Source organism: Leptodactylus fuscus, chromosome 6 (assembly GCF_031893055.1).
Source record: "Leptodactylus fuscus isolate aLepFus1 chromosome 6, aLepFus1.hap2, whole genome shotgun sequence".
Classification (NCBI taxonomy): domain Eukaryota; kingdom Metazoa; phylum Chordata; class Amphibia; order Anura; family Leptodactylidae; genus Leptodactylus; species Leptodactylus fuscus.
Window position 1 is genome coordinate 33,967,673 of NC_134270.1, and position 25,002 is coordinate 33,992,674.

A 25,002-nucleotide genomic window follows, 5' to 3' on the forward strand; every position below is an offset into this window, starting at 1 on the left:
CATCCTCATGTACAGTACATGTACATCCGAATAGAGGAGAGGAACCTTTCTTTCATGTATAAGCATGTAAAAATGCAGCAAGGGGTTAATGCATAACCAAGGTAAAAATGTATTGCAATAATGAACAATCTAAATTTAATTTATTAACCTTTTTACAATTAGAGGATTAAGTGATCAGCCAACCTGGGCTTAGGCTGACCGCCAGTTATTGTTCATGATGATTATAACCTATTAGGAAGGATCATTCTATTGTATAAGCCAAGTTTATTAGGCTTCTTTAGAGTGTTGGTAATAAGGGAAGGACGTGTGTTAAACAATGGTGCCGTAGCACAATCGTAATTGAAAGCTCCCGCGGGGAATCACCTTGCGGTCTACAAAATGTTCATGTGATGATAATTAAACATCGTGGCCAAAAAAGTCTCCACTATATTAAACTAACAAATCCTTAAGAGTCTCAATGGATCTTACTGAATTGGTCTATTCAGCATTTGGAGGTGAACGATTTGCTCTATCCTTCCTGATTGAATCTTCTTATTCTTGTACTCTCCATACTAGACAACATTGTTGACTATGCCAAAAGAGTGCAAAAAAAAGCTAAAGTTGGACATAAGCATTCAATAGCTGTCAACCGAGTGCTTGTTCAGTCAACAGCTATTCCTCATTAAGACTCTCCCCCCATGCACTCACACCTTTCCTAAGCATGTACAGCATATGATCTGAATCAAGAGAAGGAAGGAAGCTAGACACCCTTAATAGCAGTTTCTATCTCTTGAGAATGAAGGAAACTGAACATGTCCAATCTTTTTTTAAGGAACGTCAAATATCTAGTACACATTAGGGACCCAAAAAAGGCAGGCTCGGTTAACTTTTGTCTCTTGTATATGATCACCTTAAACACATTTTTAAAAAATAAAATTCAATGTTGTTTAAGTAGCGATGCTTGTGCCAATCAGATTTAACCTGAATTTTACAAAATTTTTGGTATCCAATTAAATCAAAACTTTTGTAATTCCTTATACAATGGCCACCAGCCCGAATGTATTCTATACTATATTTTATACAACAAATCCTAGGAGCCCTGACAGTATTCTACACTATGTTTTATAGATAGGTTCCTAGGAGCCCTGACAGTGTTCGACACTGTTTTATAGGTAGGTTCCTAGAAGCCATAAGAGTGTTCTACACTATGTATTATAGATAGGTTCTTAGGAACCCTGACAGTGTCCTACACTATGTTTTATAGATAGGTTCCTAGGAGCCCTGACAGTGTTATACACTGTTTTATAGATAGGTTCCTAGAAGCCCTGACAGTGTTCTACACTATGTTTTATAGATAGGTTCCTAGGAGCCCTGACAGTATTCTACACTATGTTTTATAGATAGGTTCCTAGGAGCCCTGACAGTGTTCTACACTATGTATTATAGATAGGTTCCTAGGAGTCCTGACAGTGTTATACACTGTTTTATAGATAGGTTCCTAGGAGTCCTGACAGTGTTATACACTGTTTTATAGATAGGTTCCTAGGAGCCCTGACAGTGTTCTACACTATGTTTTATAGATAGGTTCCTAGGAGTCCTGACAGTGTTATACACTGTTTTATAGATAGGTTCCTAGAAGCCCTGACAGTGTTCTACACTATGTTTTATAGATAGGTTCCTAGGAGCCCTGACAGTATTCTACACTATGTTTTATAGATAGGTTTCTAGGAGCCCTGACTGTGTTCTACACTATGTATTATAGATAGGTTCCTAGGAGCCCTGACAGTGTCCTACACTATGTTTTATAGATAGATTCCTAGGAGTCCTGACAGCATTCTACACTATGTTTTATAGATAGAGTCTTAGGAGCCCTGATAGTGTTCTACACTGTTTTAAGCCAAGTTAATCTATAATTCACAATAAATTTATTTAACATGAAGTAAATCTTGGTGCCAAAACTCCCAAACCCGAAAAAAAACAAAAAACAATTTGTTTGTACATTACTAAAAGTAAGGCTTGATGCACCAGCTGTATCTCTTCAGCAAGAACCAGTATTCACCTAGAAATTCTGAATCAGTATGACAGTTTCCATACACTTCAGTATTTTTTAATTTAAAAAAATATTCAATGACAATGTAGAACAGTTTTCCACTTGAAATTATACAATCCAGTGTTTCCATTCAGTTGGATATCTTATGAAAGGTTTATAAAGGGATTGTAATTTCTTTTCATCCTGCCCCAACCTTACTCTTGACATATACTTATATTTTTCAATAAAAAAAAAATACTAAGAAAATGTATATAAGATAAATCTAAAGAAACACCAATATTTTGTGTGATTGGCCTTTGGAAGAGGAGTACTGGAAGTCATGTTATATGATATTCATTCGTCATTGTCAACATTTTGTTATAAACACCTTTTGTCACAGTTCACATTGTCACTTCTCACTTCATGGCGTCAGTCACTTTGTGTTCACATGTTTAGCACTTTGTTCCTATTTTTTGTGTATTAGTGCTACTCTGATCATGAATTGCACAGGATCCATTTCTGTTCTTTCCCACAGGTCTTTCTTTCTCTTGGTAATGGGCAGTGTTTGTCACATCTATTGCTTACCGATGTACAATGGTAGGTTATCAGCCATGATATCTGTGTTATGGTCTAAACCAGGGGTTGGCAACCTTCTGCACTCCAGCTGTTGTAAAACTACAAATGATCAATACCAAGGTATGGTCAATATCATCAGAGGAAGAATCAAGAGATAAAAGTGATATCTATTACAAAGCCAACATTCAGATGTGAGCAGTTAGAATCAAAGCAGAATCAGCAGACAGACGAATAACCATAAAAAAAAGCTGAGGATTAGAAAAGCGATCCAGTATACACAATCTGGATTCAGAATCAAATGACCTACAATTAGAGTTTTTTTTTCACATGTGAGATAGGGCCAGGCCCCTAAGATGTCTTTACTAAAGATGAGCGAACAGTAAAATGTTCAAGGTTCGATATTCGTTTCGAGTAGCCCATCAATATTCGACTACTCGAATCGAATATCGAACCCTATTATAGTCTATGGGGGAAAATGCTCGTTTCAGGGGTAGGCAACGTTCAATCAAATTATACTTACCAAGTCCACGAGTGAGGGTCGGGCTGGATCCTCCAAGAAGTCTTCTCCTTGCAGCGTCCCCGCGGCATCTTCCAGATCTTCATTCACTCTGCCAGGCATCGGGCATGGGCACAGCTGACTGCGCATGCCCGCACTACAAGGGCTCTGCCCAGGCTCTCTAAAGGTAGGAGAAGAACCAGCGTTGATTGGCTGACTGTATAGCATTCGGCCAATCAATGCTGGTTCTGCATCGAACTTTTACATTCGAACAGCAAGTGGTACTCGATCAAGTACGTGTATTTCGAATACTGTAGTATTCGATCAAATACCTACTCGATCGAGTACTACTTGCTCATCTCTAGTCTTTACTAGTGCCAGTTGCAAGGCCAGATGAATTTTGCTGAATTTTAGGGTTCAAGTTATCACCACCAGAAACTTTACATGAAATAAACATTCCGCAATCTGAAAACAAAACCAGAACCACCATTAACTTACAAGGCATATCTGAAACGGGAACATACATGTCCATGCAAATGGTCAATACCAAGGGATGCCGTCAGAGGAAGAATCAGGAGACAGAACCAATATCCAATACAAAGCCAAGGTTCAGTTCCCAGTGGGGAAATTCAAAGTCAGAATCAGCAGATAAATGAATAAACAAAAGTAAGCCGAGGGCAGAAAGTAATCCAATATACAGAATCCAGTTCAGAGCCAAATTAGAGTACTGAATTAGCAGGCACCCTGGTTCAGGAGGGAAGGGTTTTATTTTTTGAAACTGTGAAATGTGATGGCTTTCAAAATTGCTGCATATCTGCTGAGGATATTTTTCTTCAATGTGTGGATGGGATTAGCTAGAATCCCATCTACTTTGCAGATACTGTAAAACTCTGCAGCGTTTATGCCACGCGGGGCCCCGCCTTCTTTCTTTACAGTATTTTTTTTTTTTTTTACACCTGCCCAAATCTTTTGCACAGTAATGTATTGAAAATACTGCAAGGGATTAGAACATATCTAGAGTCAAAGTTAATTGTATACAATGTATTTATAATTCCATAACCAGTTTACAATTAGAGGATTAAATGATCAGCCAAGCTGGGCTTAGTGCGATCGCTAGTTATTGTTCATGATTCTCACCTAATAGAAGGATCATACTATTGTACAAATTTATTATCAGGTTTCTTTAGAGGGTTGGTAATGAGAGTAGAATGTGTGTTAAGTAACGGTGCAATAGCAAAAGTTTAATTGAAAGCTCTCATAGGGAAACATGTGAAGGTCTAGCTAGTGTTTATGTGATGATGATTGAGCATTGTGGCCAAAGAAGTCTCCACTATATTAAACTAAGAAATCTTTGTGGATCTTATAGAATTGGTGTATTCAGCATTTGGAGATAAATGACTAAATCTAATCTTTGTCATTGGATACACAAAATTGTTTGCGACATCAACATAAAGTTAAAGTGTAACTCCAATTTAATTTATTTATTTTTGCTAATGTGATAGGGGTTGAATGAAGATTTTTGTAATATACTTGTAATATAATCTCCCCCTCTCCTTCTGTCTCTACCCCCCTTCCCTCATAGATTGTAAGCCCTCGCGGGCAGGGCCCTCTACCCCACTGCGCCAGTCGGTCATTGTTAGCATTATATCTACCTGTATATTCTGTGTATTGTATGTAACCCCCAAATGTAAAGCACCATGGAATTAATGGTGCTATATAAATAAATAATAATAATAATAATAATAATAATAATAATACTTAGAGGGATCCTATGATTCAGAAGCAATTTTTCATCCCTAACACTTCGGAATAGCCTTAAGACAGGCTATTCGTCTCCTACATGTAGATGTCTTCTCTGTGCCGTCGTTCCTTAGAAATCCCGGTTTTTGCTGGTATGCAAATGAGTTCTCTTGCAGCACTGGGGGCAGGCCCCAGCACTCAAACAGCACTGGGGGCATCCCCAATGCTGCGAGAGAACTCTCCAGTGCCGCGTACATCTTCTTCAAGAACATCCTCTTCCTGTGTCTTCTTTCAGTGCAGGCTTTGAAACTTGTTGCCTCCCTGCTATGCCACAGGAATGAATGGACGCAGCCAGCGCACAGGCTGTGTGCCGGCGGCATCCATTCATTCTTAACATTGTTTGCTTTTCCCACAATGCTTGCAAAGCATTGTGGGAAATAACCTCCAACCTCGATCCTGCCTAAAGCGATCGGGATCGGAATTCCGATCACGATCGTGAAATTTACTCGATCGCCAATCGGAATCCGATCTTTTACCATCCCAATCGCTCAACCCTATTTATAATTTATAATGATCAATTCCCACTTTAACGCACGTCAGGATCATAAAATATACTTTCATTCTAACGTGAATTACAAACTGAGAAAAATGACTCGCTCGTGTGAAATAATTCCAATAAGAACCTTAAAACTTCCTGTATAAATGGACGGCAAAACGTTGAACTTTGTGAACCCTTCCCTGGAGATGATACCTTCACAAACTACATATAGTCCCAACATACATTTAGGTAAAGCAAGACAGAAGCTCAAGAGTCTGCAAAGTAATGCAATTCCACTGGGATGGATCCTGATATCAGCGCATTTTTCCTCTGACTGTGCATCCAATAGGCCAAAAGTATATACTCAAGGGCTTCGGGGATCGCTTTGTTTTATCATGTACAATGCTGACATTGTATCCTTTACCTGAATGCATCTAGCAGCAGCTGTTAGGAACATCAGCAGTCACAATGATTTACATCAACAACATGGCTTTTATTGTGTACTAGGCAGCTCTCCATCTATGAGTCACCAAACAAATCTAAAACCGACACGTTGACACCGAAGGACTTTCCGTTCAATTACGTAACCTAAAGGCGTATTTCCCAGTCATAATAAAATCGGGATTCCCTAAAAGAATTAGACACTGGTTGCACTACAGAAATACAGTGTATTGTGATTTCATTCTTTCATTGTATTATCACATTACCAAGAATTTATTTCACAACCTGAAGCACAAGTTTTTATTGCTTATGCCATTCAGGGCAGGTTCACACCTGCGCCCTGTCTCCGCTTTGTAGGTTTCCGTTTTCTGCCCGAGAAACTGGACAGGAGATGGAAACCGGCAGTTAGTTTTCATACCCTTTCATTTGAATGGGTTTGCAAAGTGTCCACCCGTAAGCGTCTTCTGCCTCTCCGCGGCAAAACTATTTTTTCTAACCAGACACAAAGTCGGACATGCAGGACTTTGTGTTCGGTAAAAAAAAAAAAAAAAAAAAAAACAGTTTCACAGTGGAAACCAGAAGACACTCATGGGCGCTCACAGGCAACACTGACTGCCGGGTTTCCGTCTCCCATCCAGTTTCTCTGGCCGAAGATGAAAACCCACAAAGCGAAGACTGGGCACAGATGTGAACCCGCCCTTATCGGTTACAACAGTTTTTTACTTGTCTTGGTTCTCCAGGGCAAATTCTCCAGGGCCCCACCTTAAGTTATGGAAATGCTGCTGAAAAAAAAACACAGCAATTTACAATCACTGCAAGGTGGATAGGACTCTAGCAAATCCCATCCACACCTTGTCAAAAAATACACACAACGGACACGCCGTGATTTCCAAGACCGTTGGAAATACCTAAAGAATTGCTGGTGGTTTCCCTAAAGGTATAAAGGAAGCAGACAGTCCGAATAGGAAACCTCTGACGACTTGCCGCCGTGTTTTTTCCTGCAGCGCTTTTTTGCTGCATCCCACTACGTGGGGTCTTAGCCTTGAGTGATTTATACCATAAAGTAGATTAAAAATGTTTAGACCATAAAAAATATTCTATGGCTCTATGCAGACAGACATGGCACTTTATCAGTGTGCTAGCCTTGTTTTTAGCCCCTTCCCCCTTCCACACACACATACTTATTATTAGAGATGAGCGAACAGTAAAATGTTCGATATCCAATATTCGTTTCGAGTAGCCGCTCAATATTCAACTACTCAAATCGAATATCGAATCCTATTATAGTCTATGGGGGAAAATGCTCGTTTCAGGGGTAGGCAACATTCGATCAAATTACACTTACCAAGTCCACGAGTGAGGGTCGGGCTGGATCCTCCGAGAAGTCTTCTCCTTTCAGTGTCCCCGTGGCGTCTTCCGGCTCTTCATTCACTCTGCCAGGCATCGGGCCTGGGCAGAGCCGACTGCACATGCCCGCACTACAAGAAAATGGCTGCTTACAGTCAAAGCGGCCATTTTCTTGTAGCGCGGGCATGCGCAGTCGGCTCTGCCCAGGCCCGATGCCTGGAAGAGTGAATTAAGAGCGGAAGACGCCGCGGGGAAGCTGCACGGAGAAGACTTCTAAAGGTAGGAGAAGAACCAGCGTTGATTGGCCGACTGTATAGCATTTGGCCAATCAATGCTGGTTCTGCATCAAACTTTTCCATTCGAATAGCGAATGGTACTCGATCGAGTACGAGTATTTCGAATACCGTAGTATTCGATCGAATACCTACTCGATCGAATACTACTCGCTCATCTCTACTTATTATCTAGGTGTATGGAGAGGAACCAGGTAGTGGTGAGGAAACATGGGATTATGGGATTGGTGAATATTTCTTTTTTTTTAGACAATTTAAAATATAGATAAAAAAAACATGAAATACAAATTAGAATTTGTTATATGTAAAAATCGTATTTCAATAGTGTCCTACTGACCTTGCTACTGAGGAAATTCAAGTTTCGCCATTGTTTGCCTGATTCCTGCAAATTGAAAAAAAAAGGAAAAATGATTTTCTTATTTTCTGAGAAAACCCTTTCATGTAGTGTTTTAATAGAATGATCAATTCAGAAAAAAAATGTTGCGATAATTAGATGGTTCGCACTTGACATTTCTTTCTTTTTGTCCTTGCTCTTTGCCATAAAGTTCCTACAGATAAATCGCTCCACTCTTGATTTCCCTTATTACTGTACTTATATTACTTTATATCCTGCCATATATTGATCCAGGCTTCCTTCTAGCATGCAAGCTACTGACATTTTGCTACGAGCAACCTTTAGGTTCTAGCGTGCGCCCTTAATGTAATAAGGTTTTCTAGTACAGTAATGATTCTCTAGTAGAATTACTGGACTAGGGTTACAATGTGACTTTTTGTATTGCTACTGAGTGATTTTAGCTATTGAGTGACACCCGCAGTCTTCAGGATTTCATACAGACCGACACATTCATATGGATTGCACCTTTAGCTCAATACATACTACTCCTAAATGTTACAATGTAGCGATGGCCTCAGTGTCAAGTATTCTGGTAAATAACCTACAGGATGAAAAAATCAGGTTTGCCTGACTTTTGCATTCGGGATATTTGCAGGACTCTGCACCAGCGGCATGATTGGAAACTCTAACACAATATGAATTAAGCCTAAGACTTTGACCTACTTTATACAATATAGTTTTTTCTACATTATTATGAGGGAAAATGGACTTAAAATAAAATTTTGATAACCCATTTTGCAATATTAATTCTATCTATGGTGTGGTTGGAGTGTTTAAAAAACACAGCGAGGAATGCGCTCTTATTGGGACTAGGCAGTCTACACTCACCGGCCACTTTATTAGGTACACCTGTCCAACTGCTCGTTAACACTTAATTTCTAATCAGCCAATCACATGGCGGCAACTCAGTACATTTCGGCATGTAGACATGGTCAAGACAATCTCCTGCAGTTCAAACCGAGCATCAGTATGGGGAAGAAAGGTGATTTGAGTGCCTTTGAACGTGGCATGGTTGTTGGTGCCAGAAGGGCTGGTCTGAGTATTTCAGAAACTGCTGATCTACTGGGATTTTCACGCACAACCATCTCTAGGGTTTACAGAGAATGGTCCGAAAAAGAAAAAACATCCAGTGAGCGGCAGTTCTGTGGGCGGAAATGCGTTGTTGATGCCAGAGGTCAGAGGAGAATGGCCAGACTGGTTCGAGCTGATAGAAAGGCAACAGTGACTCAAATAGCCACCCGTTACAACCAAGGTAGCCAGAAGAGCATCTCTGAATTACACTACACCTCGAACTTTGAGGCAGATGGGCTACAGCAGCAGAAGACCACACCGGGTGCCACTCCTTTCAGCTAAGAACAGGAAACTGAGGCTACAATTTGCACAAGCTCATCGAAATTGGACAATTGAAGATTGGAAAAACGTTGCCTGGTCTGATGAGTCTCAATTTCTGCTGCGACATTCGGATGGTAGGGTCAGAATTTGGCGTCAACAACATGAAAGCATGGATCCATCCTGCCTTGTATCGGTAACGGTTCAGGCTGGTGGTGGTGGTGTCATGGTGTGGGGAATATTTTCTTGGCACTCTTTGGGCCCCTTGGTACCAATTGAGCATCGTTGCAACGCCAAAGCCTACCTGAGTATTGTTGCTGACCATGTCCATCCCTTTATGACCACAATGTACCCAACATCTGATGGCTACTTTCAGCAGGATAATGCAATGCCATGTCATAAAGCTGGAATCATCTCAGACTGGTTTCTTGAACATGACAATGAGTTCACTGTACTCCAATGGCCTCCACAGTCACCAGATCTCAATCCAATAGAGCATCTTTGGGATGTGGTGGAACGGGAGATTCGCATCATGGATGTGCAGCCGACAAATCTGCGGCAACTGTGTGATGCCATCATGTCAATATGGACCAAAATCTCTGAGGAATGCTTCCAGCACCTTGTTGTAATTATGCCACGAAGAATTGAGGCAGTTCTGAAGGCAAAAGGGGGTCCAACCCGTTACTAGCATGGTGTACCTAATAAAGTGGCCGGTGAGTGTATATGGTATGTGTGCGGTTAACCCATTAAACCCTCCAAGTTCAGCTGGAGTAGACTGCCTTCCAAAGTCCTGGAAAGTTGAACAATCCAATGGTTATGTGAGAGAGAGTCATAGAGAAACACCCAGTTAACCGACTGGCAAACAGAAGCCGTTTATTGTCTGTGAATGAAGTAGTTGTGTATACTGATGGACAGTGATACGAAAAGGCCAGGTGGCGCACTCCTCAGATGCAAGTACACAAGTATATAGTAGAAGGTTCATTTATTGATTTTGATGTCGCGTTTCGGGGTTTAGCGATCAAACACGTACACCTTTGTCAGGTCAGACGCTGTGGTTCAGTCCATGCTTCTCTCCATTTAGTTCTGTAGCACTGTAAGTTCAGAGCCAGAGCCTCCAGAGTGTCTGACCTGACGAAGGTGTACGTGTTTGATCGCTAAACCCCGAAACACGTTGTCAAAATCAATAAATGAGCCTTCTACTCTATACCTGTGTACTTGCATCTGAGGTGTGCGCCACCTGGCCTTTTGATATCACTGTCCATCACTGTCCTCACCTAATAAATTCTATCTAAATGTATTGTAATTAGGTTTCTATAGAGCTAGACAACATTGACATTAGTGTCACGGAGATTAGAAGTCGGAATGCTGCTAAAGCTCAGTTCACACATATTGTTTTCAAAGTAAATTACCCTTAGGCCATATTCAGACAGCTGTGTGTGATCAGGAAAGCACAGTCCATTTGATTGCCACATTGGCAGAAGTCACCATGCTTTAATTGGGCCAAGCTCACTGCGACATAGTGATCTATGATACTGTGAGTTCTAGCTTGACTAGGAGTCTACTGTACCGTACTCCCAAATGATGCCACAAGTACACAATATGAAATCTGTTGTTGGCCTCAAACTCAAAAAAGAATGGATTGATGCAGTAAGTTTGGTCAGCCTAGCCTTGGTTGCTTTGGGAAATCAACTTGTCACATGGCTCAAGGTTCCAGCATTGTACGTGGCCATCTACATCCAGCCTTATTTGTACTTCCACATTGTGATCTGTGTAGGACCAATTCTAGCAGGAACTACTGTACTTCTTTAGCACACAGCATATTCTTAAAACACAAACCAGACGAAGCTTTCACCAAATGTACATTTTCCATTTCCAAGGGCTGTGTCCCTACTCATATCAACACTATAGGCAGTGACTGTATAATGTCAGATGTGTAACTCCCAGTTGTGGTACATGGTACATACAGTTCTAAAAAAAAACCTTGAATACAGTCCGATAAACCTAGTAAGACTTGTTTCACAAATGTTGATGAGGTTTGCCCAACAGTTTTTTTCCCCAAACATTAGTGCTATACCTTAACACCCCAGAGTATAAAAAGTGGCGACACAGGGGAGGTGCAGAAAAAATGAACACTAGAGATGAGCGAACAGTAAAATGTTCGATATTCGATATTCTTTTCGAGTAGCCGCTCAATATTCGACTACTCAAATCGAATATCAAATCCTATTATAGTCTATGGGGGGAAAATGCTCTTTTCAGGGGTAGGCAACATTCGATCAAATTATACTTACCAAGTCCACGAGTGAGGGTCGGGCTGGATCCTCCGAGAAGTCTTCTCTGTGCAGCGTCCCCGCGGCATCTTCCAGCTCTGAATTCACTCTGCCAGGCATCGGGCCTGGACAGAGCCGACTGCGCATGCCCGCACTACAAGAAAATGTAGTGCGGGCATGCACTGCAAATGTTCGCTCACCCAAGAAAATGTAGTGCGGGCATGCGCAGTCGGCTCTGCCTAGACCCGATGCCTGGCAGAGTGAATTCAAAGCCGGAAGACGCCGCAGGGAAGCTGCACGGAGAAGACTTCTAAAGGTAGGAGAAGAACCAGCGTTGATTGGCCAACTGTATAGCATTCGGCCAATCAATGCTGGTTCTGCATCGAACTTTTCCATTCGAATAGCGAGTGGTACTCGATCGAGTATGAGTATTTCGAATACCGTAATATTCGATCGAATACCTACTCGATCCAATACTACTCGCTCATCTCTAATGAACACTAATATTCACCATCCCTTCCCTCTCCTGGGCTCCCACTCAACATCCCATGCTCTATCATGAGTCTCACCACTCACATTGCTGATATCATGATACTGTGACCCAAGCATCATAACGTTTGCGACCGTGGCCTCCACTGAGGTCCCATCCACACCAGGAAGGCCAAAAGATTACTGAAGGTGACTTTGGTGATGGAATGTTGGATACCAAGAGGGAGCCAGGAAAGGTAAAGGAAAGTGAGAATCAATGAGTATGATTTTCCTATACCCCCCGAACCTCTACTTATTATACGATGGAGTCTGAAGAAAACCCACGGGGTAATAATAAATTGTGGATAGCAAATCTCAAAAATCTCAAGTTCTTTCAAACCTGAGATTTTTGGAAAATTTGTAACAAAAGGAGATAATACATCCTCTTCAAATAATATATTTTGTGGTTGAACTTATATGATAACATTGAACCCTCTGTATTTTTTTTTCTTGATAGATAAATTCAATGTATTAAATTAGATTATTTAAAAGTGTTGCACACAAAGACAAATTGTTGGAATTTTTCTGTAATATTTCAGAATAATTAAAACTGACTGATATAAATGATATAAATTGAAGTAATGAAAGCCGATCAATGCTGGGGACATTGTGAAGAAGGAGACTGTAGCCGGAGACTATTTTAAGACTGCGGAGATTGTATTACATCCTATGGTCTAAAGGTTGTTTGAGGACAGTTACACAAATTCAAGTGTACATAGTAATACCCCAGCAAAGTCCAGTTACTCAACACTTTGTCTACTCTCCTTACAAGATCTTTTTGAACACTGTCAAGACACATAATAAATTTCCAACTGACATAAAACTAAAATTTTAGTTAGCCAAACATCCAACTATTGACCTTCAGATAAATGTAGTCACAAAATGTAATGGAACTTTACCACCGGTACTCTCGTTTAACTACTGAAGGTCTGCATATAAGTATTATCCAATGCAAAAAATGTAATGGTACATCTGCGTAGTCACCATCTGCTAATATTAGGAGAACACCTGTTTCTGTAAGCCCTCTCTAAATATCACCGTTCTCATAATCCTTTTTAAAATAGTTCCGCTATAGCACCTGGATTTTTTTTTTTTTTGTCCCTGTTATGCTGACATTTTGAAAAAAAATACGTCAAATATTGATTTTGCTATAGATTAAAAGCAAACAGTCGATGTCTGTATGTAGCCTCACTGCAGTGAAACGGTTTTTTTGCACGGACACAAAGTCCTGCATGTCTGACTTTCTGTCCATGCAAAAAAAAAAAAATAGTTTCAGCTGCATACCGACACCGGCCATTTGCTTTAAAAACCCATTCAACTGACCGCCAGCAAGCGGTCCCCTATGCAGTTTTTCCGAGAATTAGGATGGAAGCCCAGAGGGCAGACAGTGTGAACTCCCCCTAACTGATACCCTGCTTAAATAAAATTTGTTTATTCACCTTTCCAGAAAAAGTTCATGAAAGTTAATTTATCCTGCAAAAAACAAGTCTTTCCTATAGTGATTCCAGTGCTTTGTATGCCTTCCATGAGCCTACAGAGAAATATACACTGCTCAAAAAATAAAGGGAACACTTAAATAAAATATCCTCGATCTGAATGAATGAAATATTCTCATTGAATACTTTGTTCTGTACAAAGTTCAATGTAATGACAACAAAATCACACAAAAATCATCAATGGAAATCAAATTTATTAACCAATGGAGGCCTGGATTTGGAGTCACCCCCCAAATTAAAGTGTAAAAACACACTACGGGCAGATCCAACTTTGATATAATGTCCTTAAAACATGACAAAATGAGGCTCAGTGGTGTGTGCTGCCTCCACATGCCTGTAGTGTGTGTGACCTCCCTGCAAGCACGGACGCCGCGGCTCAATGAGCAACGGAATACACCTGAAGAATGGGCAGCCCACTTCTTTTTTCCGTGATCGGCAGTAGCCTGGCAGTAGACCACCATTGTGAGGGGGCGGATTGTGACGTGGATTACGCGCCATAATCCACCCCCTTAATGCCCGTGTCAACTAGCCCTAAAGCATACCTCCAGTTATAAACAACTTTTCCTAAATGAATATTGCATTTAACTATAAGAAACATTGTAATATATATTATTAAAAAGATCTGTTTCCTTTAGCATTTATTAGGTATTCTCCTTCTCCTTTTTTCCAATCTAACTGCTTGATTTATATTATATCTGTATATCTATAACTCTATGGACCTGGTAGGGGCGGAGCAGAGTTGTCCTGGGTTGTTTAATTGATTTATTGCCTAATTCTGTGTATTATCAGTTTCTTATCTACAATTTAGCAGGGTTAAAAAAGCAAGGAATAGCAGGGAGTAACAGCAGCAATTATTTTAGTATCTTTTCTAATCCCTATGCTGTCTTCATAAACTGTTATGGAGAAAGTAACTGCCTGAAAAGTGGAGAAGAAAATATATTCTTTAATAAGACATATTATAAAGTTTCTTATTTTCACCTGCTCTATCCATTTATGAATTGTTTATAACTGGAGGTATGTTTTAAATGACAGTAACGCTAGGTTCATACCTGTGTTCGGGTTTTCGTTCATTGGGGACACGAAAAATGGGAATTCAATCTACTTAAAAAGCAGTTACCCGCAGAAACCTATGAATACCATAAACAATAATGGGGTGTGCCCAGTTTCTGCCAGTTTTCAAGCGGAATGGGTAACGGAATCCCCAAATGGAATCCGGCAAAGGTGTGAGCCTAACCTTAGATAGAGGTGGATACATCTGTATATTCTAAAGAGGCAGCCCAAAATCATCCAGCCAAGGTTGGTCCTATCTGTTTTGTGTTGGAAAGCTTTGAAGATGAGAATTTGATGAAGGGGCCATTTTAAATATAGTTATTAGAGATGAGCGAGAAGTACTCGATTGAGTAGGTGTTCGATCGAATACTACGGTATTCGATCGAATACTACGGTATTCGAAATACTCGTACTCGATCGAATACCACTCGCTGTTCGAATGTAAAAGTTCGATGTAGAACCAGCATTGATTGGCCGAATGCTATACAGTCGGCCAATTAACGCTGGTTCTTCTCCTACCTTTAGAAGTCTTCTCCGTGCAGCTTCCCCGCGACGTCTTCCGGCTTTGAATTCACTCTGCCAGGCATCGGGCCTGGGCAGAGCCGACTGCACATGTCCGCTTGTAGTGCGGGCATGCGCAGTCAGCTCTGCCCAGGCCCGATGCCTGGCAGAGTGAATTCAGAGCCGGAAGATGCCGCGGGGACGCTGCATGGAGAAGACTTCTCGGAGGATCCAGCCCGACCCTCACTCGTGGACTTGGTAAGTATAATTTGATCGAACGTTGCCTACCCCTGAAACAAGCATTTTCCCTCCATAGACTATAATAGGGTTCGATATTCGATTCGAGTAGTCAAATATTGAGGGGCTACTCGAAACGAATATCGAACCTCGAACATTTTACTGTTCGCTCATCTCTAATAGTTATGTATTCTCATTTCTCATATCCACAACTTTTTCATTGACTTTGAAGCTCGATAGGTTATATATAAACTCAACAATATCTATAATTTTTTACACTGCTATTTATTTAAGCACAGCCACCCTATATTTACGTGTTACTGTTTTGGGTAAAACACGAATCGCAGAGAAGTGTCGGTCAGAATTCTTTCTCCGCGTCTTGAATCAGTGGGGAAGGTTAAATGGTTTATAAAGCCCTTCAGTTCTGACTGCCTATGTGGTTGTCTTGGATTTCCAGCGAGTGAACATGCAAGCTGTCTTTTATAACTGTAATTTCATGCTGAGAGACTCTTTGCTCTTGATTTTCATGAATTTTTAATCAACAAAACAGGCAGGAAATTTAAGCAGACTCCAAATCTCTGTGTCTCCGCTTTCATTTCTCGGATATAATGGAGTGTATGACTGTATGGAAGATAACAGCTTTGCTACTTAATTTCTCCTTGACCGCACTTGCATGTCAGTGCTCAGTGTGGTGTATTTTGTGCACCAACTTTAAGGAAAAGTCATGACACGCTGTTATGACCATTGCCTCAATGTGTAGTATTGCGTAATGGTTACATATTGCCAATCTAATAAAGACTTTGGACATTACAATGTTTTTACGCTACAAAGATTTGATTGGGTTCATATATTGTGTCCTGATTTACATAAAAGTTTATACAAATATATGCAGAGAAAATGGAACATATAAATTCTGGCGTTATTCTCTTCTTCCAAGATACTTAAAATTCTATTGAGATCCCATAAGGAATGTAATTGAACATAAATGTAGCTAGTCTTTCGATGATGCAAACAAATTCATGAATATTTGCTATTCAAGACTGTCATTCCCTCCCAAGACCTAGATTTATTGGTCATTTTGGGATCTGAGCAAAGACATAAGAGAAAGCAACAACTAATATGTAATAGTGAAAGGAGAGTAAATATGATGGAAATTATTTTTAAGCTAATAATTTCTTTGATGTACTGGCTGGCGTGGCCACTAGACCTCCAAATATATTTTGCCCTTGTAGAATGAACTTCATTGTAAGATAAGGAAAAAAATCCTGATTGCTTGTAATTCCCCAGTAGCTGCTTGTGAAACTTGGAAGGAAGGGAACAACAAGACAGTGAGTCCTAAGCTGAACTTGTCTCTGTCTACTTGCCTCACTTCCCTAGGCAGCAGAGGACAACTGGGTGACAGTCCCTTCTTATGATATAGGTGATAACACAGAATGCAGACAAAGACAAACAACAACAAATGGGAGGTTAGCTAGCCAAGGGGTCAGGCCCATCTGAGCAGCACAGTACAGAATCAATATCCAAGAGAGTATTCACAATAAAAGCCAAAGGTCAGAAATGTAATATAAACAGTAACAGTTTAGAGCCGGCATGAACAGAAAGACAATAGCAAACATTAGAGAGTGGGCTGGAAAGGTATTTAAAGGAATCTTCTCTAGACTTTGTTGGCCAGGAGGAATGTCAATCAAAAACACTAAGTTAGCAGACAAAGGAAAAAAAGCACTGGCTGGACTAACACAAAGCAACAGATGCAAAGGATCAGAACTGAGCATGCCTCCGGCACCGCAGCATATGAGCGAAGGGTGGCGCAGAGGCTCAAACAGGCAAAGGTGTTCAAATACCAAGGGCAGCTCAAGGCATACAAGTCGTGGGATGAAATATTGTCTGAATATTTTTAAAAAATTCTAAAAAAAAAGAGAGATCAAATTATTAAAACATAATTTCTTCATACAGGAAATTATTTGATAATAGTGGATTTTGTGTGTGGTTTTGTTTTTGTCCCATATCTTTGTATCTTCAAACAATAATTAATTTGTGTTAAACTATAATATATCAATACCATAAGATTTTGCCTTAAAGGGAGTCTGTCACCAGAACCCAGCTTATACCCAGTCCTGCAGATAAACGGATTAGGGTAAGTTCACACTGGGTTTTTTGGTCAGGATTTTGACTTATTCACCTCAAAATCCTGACCATTATGCCGTCTCCCGGAAAAAGGAGCAAGGTGCTCATTCTTCAGGCTGTTTCGCCTCGCAATTTATCTTGAAGACACTCCCTCCTCCAGACTAGGCCCATTCATTGGGCCTAATACGGAGTAGAGTGCGCGGCTGGATGCCGATCAGTGCATTGGCTTTCAGTCGTGGCTAACCGGCTTTTGGATCGGAACTTGAGGCTGTCTCCGCCTCAGGTTCCGATCCAAAAAAAAACCCATCTGAACATGACCGTGGCATCCAAGGGGTTTTGCCATGCTACATGTCCCCCTCAGCACCCCCCATGGTGAGATCGAAGGTGCCAATATGCATCTTCTGCAGCCACGGTCTGGCCAGTGACCCCGGGCTGCTAGTAGCTCCCAGTACCTGATTGATCCTGCCGACAAGTGAGGAAGGCTGCATAGGCTGACTTCCTCTATAGACTACAATACACTATACAGGCTCTCTGCAGCCGGAAATAGCTGTTTTATAATGAAATTTTCTGCAAATTAATTCGGATCAAATCAAACTGTATCGGAAAATTCAGCAAAGCTGCCAAATTGAATTTTTGAAAAGTTTGCTCATCTCTACCCATGAGATATATGTAAGGAATGACTTGCCATATACGTATATATACAGCCCAGAGTGGAATGGTGAAGATGTTAAATTAGACTTTCACAGAACTGGTTATCTATCTGCATTTCTGGAGAATGCATTACATATTTATGACGATATGGATTCATAGTAAATGTATGCATATTGATAAGTAAGTGAAGTGTGTTCAAAATCCCATGGAAAATAATGTTACACATTAGACTCCTATACAAGTGGTTTACAGTCCTTGACTAAGATCACAGCCTGCAGATAACATCTTTTCTCCTCTCTATACTTATTTGTTGACTGACAACATTGTAATAAAGAGTGTCAGATGTGGGAAGAAGAATAACTTTCTATGTGGGCTGATTTTCATTTGCTATTGTGTTATTTTCTATTGTATTTTCTACTCTGCAGTTTACAGTTTTTTCTTTTATGTCTTTATTATCTGTTTGGTTAATGCTATGGTATAAAAAAGTAAGATGATGACTAATGGATTTTTTTGCTACATTTTACTATTTGCTTTTCATCTCTCAGAGCTTTTCAGTGGCCTGTACTGTACATTTGCTCTTGGGTGGCATCAGTGTTACTAATCCCTTTTACTGTTTCACCTTTTTTTCTTTGGGGTCAAAGATGTGTGAATGCAAAAGCGAGAAAACATGACTGACTCTTCTCAATACTTCTTTTTGCATCCATTTCTGTCTGGCTAAAGATAAATAAAATAAAGCTACCAGAAAACTGCTTATGTGTGCAAGCCTGAAAAGAATCCCAAGACGTTACCACGAAGGCCGAGGCCCCACCTAGTATAAACACTGTGAGATTATACAGTGCCTATGTTATGATTGGCAGGATATATTAAAACAAAAAACTAAATAATAAATATTCTGCAGAGCCCACTGAGCTCTGAACCACTGGGCACCCTGTGAAAATTGTAGTCAAAAAGTCAACCCCAATACTAAGATGGTTGACTGGTCCTTTTGAAATTGGCAGATTTGGCCAACATGAATCTAGTATATAAGGCCAGCAGAAGGTAACATTAAGGATATGAAATCTGACAAATTTAGACCTCAAATTTAGATTCATTTAACCTTACATAGCCAAAGTTTGCACTTTTGCCATTTTTCTTTCATAAAGCATGCCTCCAATTATCAAACAACTTTTCATAAATGAATAGTGCAGATGAATATAAAAACTTTGTAATATATCTTATTAAATAAATATTCTTACTTCTTCATTTATTTGGTTGAGTTACTTTTTACATAGAAGTCTATAGAAAGGCGATCGAGAGAAGGAAACTGCTGAAAAAACACCCCAATAACTGCTTCTGCTACACTCTGCTAAACTGTGACTGAGGGCTCTTCAGACACTTTTTTTATCTTGAAGATAAGACTCTACCACTCCACAGAATGCGAAAATCAATTAGCAGTCTCCTCTATTCCACTCTCCATAGACCTCTGTGTGTGAGCTTACTACTAAGACAGTCTCTATACAGATAAACAATGTGAGAGCATATATGGAGGATGAGAGCAGCCTAATAAGTGGAGAAGAAAACTGTCAAAATTCTAAATTCAGCTGCTATTCCTTTGAGGTTACTGTGTTAACCTAAGAACCGTTTGCAGTTTTAGAAGCTCCTTGGGCTAGTCAATTATTAGCTGAGGATGTATATAAAAACCCTCCCCTTCTGAGCCACGGTGCCTGCTAATATAGTACTCTAATTTGGATCTGATCCTGGATTGTGCGTATTGGGCTGTTTTTCTGAACCTCAACTTCTTTTTGGGTTAATTGTTTGTGTTCAGATTCTGCCTTCGATTTTACCCACTGGGAACTGAACCTTGGCTTTGTATTAGATATCAATTTTGTCTCCTAATTCTTCCTCTGATAACATCTCCTGGTATTGACCATTTGCATGGACATTTTTTCTGCTGTTTCAGATCTGCCCTTGAAGTTAATGGTGGTTCTGGTTTTGTTTTCAGATAGTGGAGTGTTTATTTTCTGTATAATTTCTGTTGGTGATAACTTGAGTCCCCAAATTCAGTAAAGTCCATCTGGCTTGGGGGAAAGCATCTGGTATCTGGGCTTATCTTACCTGTACCATTACTTGATGAAAAAACTGTAATTTTTCAGTACAAACTAGTCCACTATGAAAGTCTTATCCCATGTTCCAATGGGCAGCCAATGGCTGTTACAGTATATAGAGCTTACTCGTATAAGGCAGGTTAGCCTTTTTGACTAATACCGTAGGTCTACATTTGTCACACTAATTTTAAGCACTGTAACACAGCACTGCAACATTGCAAAAAAGAATTATCCATAATGTTTGATCATAAATGTTTGACATCCTTAGTAGAGATGAGCAAACAGTAAAATGTTTGAGGTTCGATATTCATTTCGAGTAGCCCCTCAATATTCAACTACTCTAATCAAATATCGAACCCTATTATAGTCTATGGGGGGGAAAATGCTCATTTCAGGGGTAGGCAACATTCGATCAAATTATACTTACCAAGTCCACGAGTGAGGATCGGGCTGGATCCTCCGAGCAGTCTTCTCCATGCAGCGTCCCCGCGGCATCTTCCGGCTCTGAATTCACTCTGCTAGGCATCGGGCCTGGGCAGAGCCGACTGCGCATGTCCGCTTGTAGTGCGGGCATGCGCAATCGGCTCTGCCCAGGCCCGATGCCTGGCAGAGTGAATTCAGAGCCGGAAGACGCCGCGGGGAAGCTGCACGGAGAAGACTTCTAAAGGTAGGAGAAGAACCAGCATTGATTGGACGACTGTATAGCATTCGGCCAATCAATGCTGGTTCTGCATCAAACTTTTGCATTCGAATAGCGAGTGGTACTCGATCGAGTACAAGTATTTCGAATACCGTAGTATTCGATCGAATACCTACTCGATCTAGTACTACTCACTCATCTCTAATCCTTAGTTATTTATACCATAACGCTCTTAAGCTTAGAAGAGTGGATTCCTCTCTCCATAAATTCTCAAACCTTTATCTCTAATTTGCTGCGAATCTCAAGCCTGACTAACCAGTTCTGCCATTTACAAGACATTGACCCTCACTTATAGGACTAACACTAAGTGTCACCATTACTCCTATTAATCATCCTGATTCAAATTGTACAGAATTGAATTTACAATTCAAATTTTATTGTTTTTCACCAGAGCAAAATCAGATGTTCAGAAGTGAAAGGTTACAGGGGACCCTGCAAAAAGGATCAAAATAATCTTCACTGCTTCTGTCTCTACGAAATCCATAAATTTGAATTGTCATTCTTTGGTCTTTTGGATCATAAAAATAAATAATAAATGTAACAAAAAAAAAAAAAAAAATATTAAAAATCCCCAAAAGACAACCTGTGCCCTAAATCATAAAAACAAAGTGATTCAAATAAAAAAAAAATCTGCATTGGCCATGAAAATAACACTATAGAAATCTTTAGAAAAATTCATTAAAATGACTCATACAAAGGGAAGCAATATGCTTTCTCCATTGTAACAATGTAAGCCAATTGTGTTACAAAGGTTGCCATAGTGTACCATGAATTGTAACGAAAACCAGCTTTCTCATAATTAACCTTTGCCCGCGTGACAAAGGGACTTGAAACTGTGACATTGTATCTATAGAGGCAACAAGTCCAGAAAAATATACAAAAAAATAGGGCTGAATTGTATATATAAAAATTCATATAAGCCATACCTCTTCGCTGCCTCCTCTTCTCTGCGATGAATATTTGTATCATAAGGGGACATTGAAATTCATTACTTATGAGCCCTAATAACAGCTAATTGAAAGGAACCTTGACAGGCCTGTGAAGTTTAGTTGATTATTCTATGTATTTTTGCTTGCTAGCTGTCAAGGTGTCACAATTTAATTAAATGTTAGGAACGAATGACTCAAAGCCGAGCTTGCGAGAGGGGGAGGAGGTTTTTTTATGCTAAACAAAGAAACATTTTCTCATTTTTTTTTACCTTGGTTCTTAATGCAGACAGACACCGAACAGAGCATGCAGCTTGTTTATATCACCACAGGTTGCTGCAAGCAAGAGATGTAATCTAATCTGCTTTGGATGGAGAATTTGGTATGTGTGCAGACAGTTCTTCATAGTTAATCAGCTGGGAATGGCTTCAGATACAGATTTAAAGAATTTAATAAAATAGTTCATTATCATTGGGAGAAAAAACTTTCTAGGTTTTGTTTTTTTTCTACCAATGATAATGGCACAAAAATGTGCAGGGTGATACGCCAATGGGAGAAAAGCCAGCGATCTATTCCCAAACTCTCCGAGAAAGAAAAGGTCAAAGACAAGTGGCCTCCCCTCAAAAAGGTTAAGATGAATCTGGCTGTCAAGGCAACTTAGCAATGACTGGGGCTTAAAAGTCTAGGTTTAGCTCCATCAGATGGGGAGCCAAGTGTCTCTGAAGTTATTACATAACCTGCGCCATTTTATAATGGATCCTCATATGACTGAAGTCTTCTACAGTCTTCACAGACTCCCCGGAGCTCAACTCTTCAACTGCTACAGCAACATTTCAGGATGTATCTTCTCTAGAACATCAATGGTTTCCGGTTCCGCTGTGACAGAGTCATGTGTCTGCCTCTCACTTCCTGTACTCCTCTTCCTCCCCTTCCTCCTGCTGAATGGGACAAGCAACACTTCTGCAGATTAGATAATGTGCAGATTCTTGTACAGAAAGGACTTTGTGTTATCTGAGTGTTTACATAGAGAGCTAACAGACTTGGCTTTATCAGTAAACTGCAATTAACTGAATGGATTGCCCTGCCGGTACTGAGTAAGTGACGTCCTATCTCTCAGGTCTGTGGTTATAGCAACGCAGTGTAAACAATGGAAGGAATAAGTTCACATAGCAGGCAAACAAAGCAGAATTTCTAAAGTAATATATTTAGGAAAGGTCTTCAATTTACATAAGCTACCAGTACAGATAGGATCCTTGAGAGGGGACAACCTCTTTAAGGTTGTTGTCCTATGGGCCATAGTATCTCATAACATATGTTGCAACCATTTCACCTATATAACAACTCTCCAAAGTTATACCACTCATAAAAGGGTCCCTGAGGCTTTCCATTTGTAGCTTCCTATGCATTTCCTTCATCATATGATGCCAGCAGCAAGTTTTATAATTGAATGTATATTTTATAATTCTAGGGCTATAACTGTTTAACGTGGCCTTCCTCCACCTTTGCTTTCCGTACATTTGACATACAAGCCTGTACACTGTAAACAGTAAGAATAGGGGTACAGCTCGCAAGGAAACAAGTGCAAGAATAAAGAAGTTCAGGATTTCACAGAAAGGATCCAACATTGCAGCGCTTTTCTTTCCGCATTTTTCATGCAAAGAGGGGAATGGAATCCCTGAATGCAGATGTGAACTAGGCCTTAAACTTTAAATAATAAAGTTCCTTACTCCTCCTTTGGTGTTACTGTAAGGGTACTTTCACACGAAGGAAAATGGTGCTGAATTTGGTGTGGAATCCGCGTCTGATTCAGCACTGAAACAAAAGCCTCCCATTGACTTCAATGGATTCTAGCAAAAAAAGGAACTCATTGAAGTCAATGGGAGTCTTTTTTTTCAACGCTGAATCTGACTCGGATTCTACACCAAATTTAGCACCATTTTCCTTCATGTGAATGCACCCTAAGGGTATGACAAACTAATGGCTAGATTCTTCCATATATTTTTAGTTGATCACTTGGTGTTCCAGTAGCATGATCGTTTTTCATTAGCCTATTTTTGGGGCTCACTCCAAGAGAGATTGTGAAAAGCTGAGTTTTAAGACAGGAAATATAAAAAATATTGTAAGCATTTTTCTGCTAAACCGTGATTTTGCCAAAACATTTCATATCCAAACTGAAAATAGGATGTAGAATTGAAGATACAATTAGATTAAGGGCTAATTACATTCAGAAATTGCCATTTGTAAATGTTTGCACTTTAAAATGAGCTCAGTCAAGATAAAAGACAATAAATCAGTCAAAGGAAAGCTTGATTAATTAAACGCTTCAACGCCATCGTTTTCTAAAGCCACGCAGACAAAAGCGAGTTACGTGTCAGTGACAGCTGCACAAAAGAAATGGTAAAAAAGCAAAAAGTTCATACGGGCGGAATATTAGATCTTGTAGAACAAGATGAGAAAGAATATTTTATTGGAAAATTAAATCATATTTTGCTACATTGTACTATAATGAAACGTTCTCTAGAAAGTATCAACTTAGCAGAAGCCATATTTTCTCACAATTTAGGATATTGTGCTAAAATTTTGTACTCTTTATATTTAAAAAATTTAAATAAATAAAGTAGATTGCGCAATCAAAGCATCATAAGGTAGGACAACCTATGTGACCACCCATGCCCAATAATCGGTTTCCGCAGGCCTTCAGGGCTTGTAATATCACACAGGCCCTGTGGACCAGAAGAGGTTAGAAGATGACCACGATAGAGCACCAGATTTGACAAATGAGCCCATGAGATGGGGTTGAAGGTGAATATCAGTGTTTATTATACTTCAACGCCTCCCAGGGATCTCTGCTTATAACACCATGGGGTTTAAACTTACCCCAAAGTAAACTAGTGATTTGTGGGTGGAAAACCCCAAAAATTTGGGTTTCGATAAACCTCAAATTTTTGACATAATTTTATAACCTGGCATTTCTACTTATGAACATCCATCCAACAGATATTTACTGTAGGTGGTTCTTGTCTAGAGTAGTTATTGTAGTATCTACTTTACCCTAAATTTCTGCATCATGACTTTTATAGGAAGACTTAGTAAAGACAAGTGTATAGTGTAGAATATGTGGTCGATAATATGCCATAATATCTAAAGTCCAATGGTCAGATCCTTTTCAATCTACAGTACTTTTGTCCAATCCTTTTCTTAAGGCCAGTTCTGGTTCCCAATGTACAAGTCCAGCAGATGTTTGGAGACTTTTTTTTAACAGGCATTGCTCTA

At 39.9% G+C, this 25,002-nt stretch overlaps 1 protein-coding gene across 1 annotated transcript in view; it reads right to left on the bottom strand.

The window, feature by feature from the left end:
* Positions 1–7,827, bottom strand: part of DRD2 (dopamine receptor D2) — a 141,396-nt gene extending 133,569 nt beyond the window's left edge. Inside the window, exon 1 of the mRNA XM_075279687.1 lies at positions 7,777–7,827. The gene's annotated coding sequence lies outside the window, so the exon portion shown is untranslated. The remainder of the gene's footprint in view (positions 1–7,776) is intronic.
* Positions 7,828–25,002: the final 17,175 nt, after the last annotated feature.